At 39.5% G+C, this 7,152-nt stretch overlaps 1 non-coding gene across 1 annotated transcript; it reads left to right on the forward strand.

Annotated features, from left to right (window-relative positions):
- The first annotated feature begins 6,266 nt into the window (after positions 1-6,266).
- On the forward strand, positions 6,267-6,339 carry TRNAK-UUU. The gene has a single exon. It is a non-coding gene; the product is annotated as a tRNA-Lys (tRNA).
- Positions 6,340-7,152: the final 813 nt, after the last annotated feature.

Consider the following 7,152-nt stretch of genomic DNA (forward strand, 5'->3'; position numbering starts at 1 on the left):
TAAAAAAAAAACATATCAGGATTAACAGTACCAACGACAATTGAAATCACATAAATCAACAACACTTTTGTTTTGGATAGTTTCTTTTCTAAAGAATAATATCAAACACTTTAGAGAATGTGTCTATATGTTGGAGGAGAGGAAAGGACTGGATATGGGACATGAGAGGAAAATATAATGAAACAAAATAAAACTGAGAGTTTTCACTGACTAATAACAAAAATTAGCCATGGATAATCAAGTGTGATTAACTTACCTCACTGTACAGGTGGGTCTCCATAAATGCCCTCTCCTCCCACCTATGATTATTTTCCACTTTCTACTCCTCCTTCTCACCACTACACATTTATAAGCACCTAAAATGCTTTCCTGCTCTACATTCTCCTTGAAATGATGAAATTCCAAATTATTTTTCTCCATTCTCTGCTCATTCTTTTCCAATCATTCTTGTGAACAGAGACTGTTCATTTTTTGGTTACTATAATTTTTTTCTTTGTTTTTGTTTCTGTTTTTTTAAATGGCAAATGCATTTCAGATTTATTCCAATTTCCCAAAATACACAGCCAGAATTAGCAGGCAACTGTCACAGTCCAATTTCAACAGGCAGTTATTCCATTTTTTTATTTGAGCAGTTGTAAGTTTACAGAAAAATTGTGTAGAAAGTACAGAGTCCCCATATACCCCCCTCACACACACACAGTTTCCCTTTTAGTGTGGTACTTTTGTTGCAATTGATGAAGCAATACTATTATAATTGTATTACAATTATAATTTATTATATTATAATATATCATTATATATTGTAACAATAGCCCATAATTCACATTAGTATTCACTTTTTGAGTTGTACAGTTCTATGGTTTTTTTTTTCCTGGTAACTTACATATAACCTAAAATTTTCCACTTAATCCACTCTAAAATATACAACTCAGTGGTGTTAATTACATTCACAAAATTGTGCCTCCATCACCATCATCCATTGCCAAAATTTTCCGTCACCCCAAACAGAAATCCCATACCAATTAAACATTAACTCACCCTTTCCCATCCCATCCTGGCCCCTGATAACCTGTATTCTAGTTCTTGACTTTATAAATTTGCATATTGTGCTTATTTCATATAACTGAGATCATTTAATATTTGTCCTTTTGTGTCTGGCTTATTTTACTCAACATGATGTCTTCAAGATTCATCCACATTGTCACATTTATCAGAATTTCAATCCTTTTTACCATCAAATAACATTCCGTTGTCTATACATATATATACCATTTTGTTTATCCATTCATCTGTTGATGGACACTTGGGTTGCTTCCACTTTTTGGCAATTGTGAATAATGGCACTATGAACATTGATGTGCAAATATCTGTTCAAGTCCCTGCTTTCAATTCTTTGAGGTATATATCTAGAAGTGGGATCATATGTAGAAGTGGGGCCATATGGTAATTCTATACTTAATCTTTGGAGGAATTGCTGAACTGTTTTTCTCAGTGGCTACAACATTTTACATCCCCACTAACAATGTATCACAGTTGCTTTTCCCCCACATCCTCTCCAACACTTGCTATTTTCCATTTTTTTAAAAACAGTGGGTGGGGAGTGGTATCTGATTGTAGTTTAATTTGCATTTCCCTGATGACTAATGACATTGGGCATCTTTTCATACATTTATTGGCCATTTGTGTATCTTCTTTGGAGAAATGTCTATTCAAGTCTTTTGCTCAGTTTTTAATTGGGTTGTTTGTATTTTGTTGTTGAGTTGTGAGAGTTCTTTATATATTCTGGATATCAGATATATGGGTCCCAAATATTTTCTCCCATTCTGTAGTCTGTCTTTTTACTTTCATGATAAAGTTCTTTAACTCATAAAAGTTTTAATTTTGATGAAGTCCCATTTACCTATTTTTTCTTTTGTTGCTTGTGCTTTGGATATAAAGTTTAAGAAACCATTGCCTAACACAAAGCCCTAAAGATGTTTCCCTATATTTTCCTCAAGATGGCAGCTGAAAACCCATCTTCTAAGGTGGGGAGAGAGAATCCACCTGAGCTGAGGCTCCAAAACCCACCTCACCACCCCTACTCATGCTGTTGCTCATTGAACACGGAAAACACAAGCTGAAAGATAAAACATTTAAGAATTTCAAAAGAACAACTGCAGAGCATTAAACCCCAAGAACAGGGACCTTCTGAGGGGAAAAGGGTAAGGAAAGGGGTGAGCTATGCAGCTGCATAGGTTCAAGCCCTTGAAGCTGATCCTGTTTCGGAGTGTTCCAGTTTGCTAATGCTGCTGTTATGCAAGATGCAAAAAAGGATTGGCTTTTATAAAGGGAGTTTATTTGGTTACAAATTTACAGTCCTAAGGCCATAAAAGTGTCGAAACTAAGGCATCAACAAGAAGATATCTTCACCGAAGAATGGCTGATGGCATCCAGAACACTTCTGTCAGCTGGGAAGGCATGTGGTTGGTGTCTGATGTTCCTTCCCTCCTGTGTTGCATTTCAAAATGGTGTTCTCCAAAATGTCTTTTGGCTTGTCTCTTAGCTTCTCTGGAGCAAACATTTCCAAACATCTCTAAGCATCAGCTCCCAAGCATCTCTCCAAAAGTCTCTCTCAGCTGCTCTTGGGGCATTTTGTTCTCGCTTAGCTTCTCCGGATCAAACTCTGGGCCAGCACTTCAAAAGCATCCACAAGCACCCGTGTCTCCTCTTTTTAAAGGACTCCAGTAAACTAATCAAGACCTACCCTGAATGGACAGGGTCAAATCTTCATGGAAATATTCAATCACGAGGTCACACCCTAATCAAAAAGATTAATAACTCTGCCCTCACAAGATTGCATTAAAGAATATGGCTTTTTAGGGGACACAATATATCCAAATTGGCACAGGGAACTTAAATTAAATGCAAAATCTTGTGAGAGAGAGACTGACTTTGATCCTTCTGGTGATGAAAATGTCATCTGCAGCTGTTTTGGCAGCTGCAAGCAGTAGCTGAACTGCAACTGCAACATGGGGTTTCTAACTAAGAGATTTAAGCAGTTTCATAGACATTAAAAGATAGTTTTGAAGTTAAAGATGAAACAATAAGAAACAAATGATGAAAATAAAATATGTGTCACATATCCCCAGGAATCCAAAACTAAATAAATGCCTCTGTGGAGGGAGCAACCCACCAGGACTTAGGTCAGTCTTGATAGATAAGAACGTTTGCATTGAGCCTTTGAGCTGTTTTATATAGGGCCACTAACAACACTGTCTTAGTTTCTTAGGGCTGTTCCTAAGGCTGTTGTAACAAAGTTCCACAAACTGAATAATTTAAAACAACAGAAACTCATTGTTTCATGGTTCTGGGGACTAGTAGTCCAAAATCCTTCCTTGCCTCTCCCTAGTTTCTGGTGGTCTGCTGGTAATCCTTGGGCTGCCTCAGACATCTCATGGAGTTCTCCCAGGAGTCTGTCTTTGTCCAGCTCTTCTTATAAGGACATGAATCACATTGGATTAGGGTCCACCCTATCCAGTTTGACCTCATTTTACCTAAGCATCTTCAGAAATCCGATTTCCAGATAGGTTTTAGACTCAACTATCCAATTGCCTGAGGGAGAACTCACTTAGGATTGAAAGTTACTAGTTTCTAAGATCTGAGGCCAGTGGTTCTTTTTTTGGAAGGCAATAGTTTTATTCTGTTGATGCAGCTGGGGAAGTTACTGGGAATGAAACCAGCAGGGGAAGTGATGACCTTATAGCTTCTGTCTTAGGAAGTCAATACAAAATCTGTGGATCCTGTATCAGAGAAGATAAAAAAGAGTGGAACTAGCACCCTGAAGAATTCAGAGGGAAATTGAGAATGAAAGAACAGCTCAGAAAAGGGAGCAATCAGCATTCCTGAGGTTGGACTTAATGCAGCAAAAGTTTGCATCCCTCTGGATCTAGATTCTTGGTGACCAGGGTCATCTCAAGAAATGGTCTTCTCTCTGCCCTTGGAGAATGACAGGTTCTGTTCTTTAAGAAGTTTGGAGTATTGATAACTTGTCTTTGTAAAACCCCACTTAAACATTAACACCTTTCCAGTGTTTCCACCTCTAATATATAGACATGACATCAGAGCAATCTAAATCATAGAAACAAATATTGCATATAACCTTGAAGCTGAAGGGGAGATGTGAGCATGGGTGACTCCAGCAGGTAGCCATGAATTCAAGCGTGAACAAAGATTCCAGCAAGGGAAGATCATGCTGGGATTTGATAACTATAAGTCCAATTACCTAGGAAAGAAAAGGAGAAATGTTATTCGCAGACCTGGAGGAGACGTGGAATAAGCTCTGGGTAAGGAGCAGTGACTACTTTTTAAAGGATGCTTGTCAGAAGGGAGAAAGAAGAGAGAAACTCAAGAGACGAACAAGAAGGAAAGATGAGGGAAAGGGTGTTGGCTTAAGGACGCCGTGAGAAGCTTTAAAACGTGACAATTTCTTATCTGCAAGAATCAAGACTAGCTGGCAAAAACGGGTCCACAGACAAAACTAGAAAGCGATTTGAACCTCTGTTTTCTGACCCGCCGTCCTCAGACCTAGTTGTCAACACACACACACACACACACACACACACACACACACACACGCACGCACACAACGTATTCAGTGTTGCAACAAACGGAAATAGTCGCTACCATCTTTGTGAAGCAAGTTTCACTGTGGTGGGTGAAAAGGAGAAATGAACCCCCCGTATGTTGGCGTGTTGTCTCCACATTTTCCTCATCCTCTGCGAGCCATGATTCTCAGAAAAATTTGCTCTTCCTTCTCCTCTTCAGCTCCATCTTCGTTTTCTCCCTCATCGCTCCAGCTTGGCCGCGGACAGGACTAAATGACCTTAGAGTGCCCCTGCTTTGTACTTGGCCTTGTCTAGTTTGCAAAGTCGTCAACGCGTTCCAATTACAGTCAGTACGTGCACTGTGGGAAGAACCGAAAAAAAAAATCTGAGTTCTAAATCTATCTCTAGAAACTAATATTTGAGACCCTTGTGGGTTGAGTGCCAAGTTCCCAAGAAAGGGTTTCGGCGCTTCTGTTTTTTTGAGTAAGTTGCAAAAGCTCAGACACCATGGACAGTACTTGTAGACAACAGTTTGAGAAGGAAATGTGGCGCAGACCTGGGATGAAAGACGGGGAATAAGATAGATAGAAACGGGAGGAAAGGAAATACAGACAGAAAAAGATTCCTGGACCTCTGTGTTAACAGATGTACAAATTAATGAGGATCAGAAGAAAGCTGTTGTTGGAGAGCAGAGTGGCTCAGTGGAAGCGTGCTGGGTCCATAACCCACAGGTCGATGAATTGAGACCATCCTCTGCTAGCTGTTAGTACCATATCGTGTCTCCCTTTTCCACACACCAGGAAAAACAAAGCAAGTCTAAACAACCAGGAGAGATTGTGCTACACGTTTTGGCCTCTCTTAGATGTTGGTAATCAGTTATTAACAAAATTGTGTCTATATCAACGTTTTTAAAGCTCTCAGATATTGGAACCAGTGCAACATCTCATTTATTGTCTGCATGCAACGACTCTATCAGGGCTTCTTTGTCTCTCTACCCTGGTGCCTTAAGCATATTGTATAAATGAATGAAGACCTACAGTGCCGGAGATCGCTAACAGTGTTCTAACAGTCAGGTCGTTCCTCTTTTAAATAGAATGAAGCTCTAGATAAAATGTGGACTTAAAAAAATAGACTAGTAGAAGGATAAATGTGGGCTGTCGGTGTTTCGGGGAAAGACGGGCGGTGCATCACCTAGAGTTTCCATTTGGCATTGAAGGACTGAAGAACAGGCAGAGAAATGGCTGAAGTGGCAAATGGGAGGTTGCAAAGCTGAGGGGAGAGGAACAGAGAGCAGAGGAGAGAAGAGGGGAAAGGAGACTGGAGAGAAAGTGAAGAAAAGGAGCGCAAAGGAAATGTGTGGGATAGGGTGAGCGGGCTGCAAAATGCGATGTACCAAAATCTTAGACAAGCCGATTTTGAGAAAAGTAGTTCTCCCCGACAGAAGCAAATCTTGGAAGTGAGCGTCACATTTATCCGTTTGCTTGCTTGTTTGTTTATCTTTTGTTCAGTCATTAAGATTCCAGGAAACCACAACACTGAAAAGGCTGGGAAAACACCGAAGGGGACAACGGGAATTGAACCACCTGCTTTGAGCCATAATCGTCATCCTCTTTCACCCAACTTTTTAGTCTCTTTAGCTCTTCTTGGTGATTTGGATCATTGAATAAAACTGTCTGTGGTTTGGCCTGGATAGCTCAGTCGGTAGAACATCAAACTTTTAATCTGAGGGTCCAAGGTTCAAGTCCCTCTTCAGGCGACGGATAACGTCTTTCAGTAACATCTTCGTTTTTGGACAATTCTGGAATGGAAGATCACAGTAAAAACGCAAACAGGCGCTACCTCGAAAGAGCTTCTATTCTACTCTGCCTTCACTAATATCCTTTCCTAATATCAGCTGAGACACCTCCCTAAATTTCCACGGAGAATAGAAAAAGCATATTATATAAAGGAAATTAGTGATAGGATTCCTAGGAAGTAAACCATTTTAAAATTCCATTAGAACTGTTCATTAATCTGAGAATGAGGGCGGGGGAGCAGTTTGGGTGAACCCACTAGAATGTAAGATCTTTGAGAGCAGAGAAGTTTACGTCTCTGGTCTTAGACCAGATCTCTGTACACAGAAAATTTGCTTCACCTTGCAAAAGTCCCTGGTTGAAAAACACATAACCAAAAACATTTTGAAATTGTCTTAGCTGTCCTTTTTGTGTTTACATTTAAAAGTTTCTGTCATTACCCTGGGTTTGATTATGGTTAAAGGCCCTGAAAAGAGCTACTAGTGCCTTTCTTGGTGGGCAGTGTGTTAAATCGTGCCACTGTGGAACAAAGTTACCAAGAGTTCAGTGTTGTTTATAGTGCCTTTTGTCTATAACTTGATGATGTGTTGTCAAAATACTGCACTTAAGAGTTAACCGGGTTCGTTCCTCACATTCTTTTTGGTTACATTATTCATTTGAAATAATTATGTTCATTTGTATACATACCGAATTTTTCCCCATCTTTGTTAATTTTGTTTATTTTTTGTACATACATGAAATATAAAATCATTCTAAAGTCAAAACTAGGCAAAGAG

Source organism: Choloepus didactylus, chromosome 7 (genome assembly GCF_015220235.1).
Source record: "Choloepus didactylus isolate mChoDid1 chromosome 7, mChoDid1.pri, whole genome shotgun sequence".
In the NCBI taxonomy this organism is placed as follows: Eukaryota; Metazoa; Chordata; class Mammalia; order Pilosa; family Megalonychidae; genus Choloepus; species Choloepus didactylus.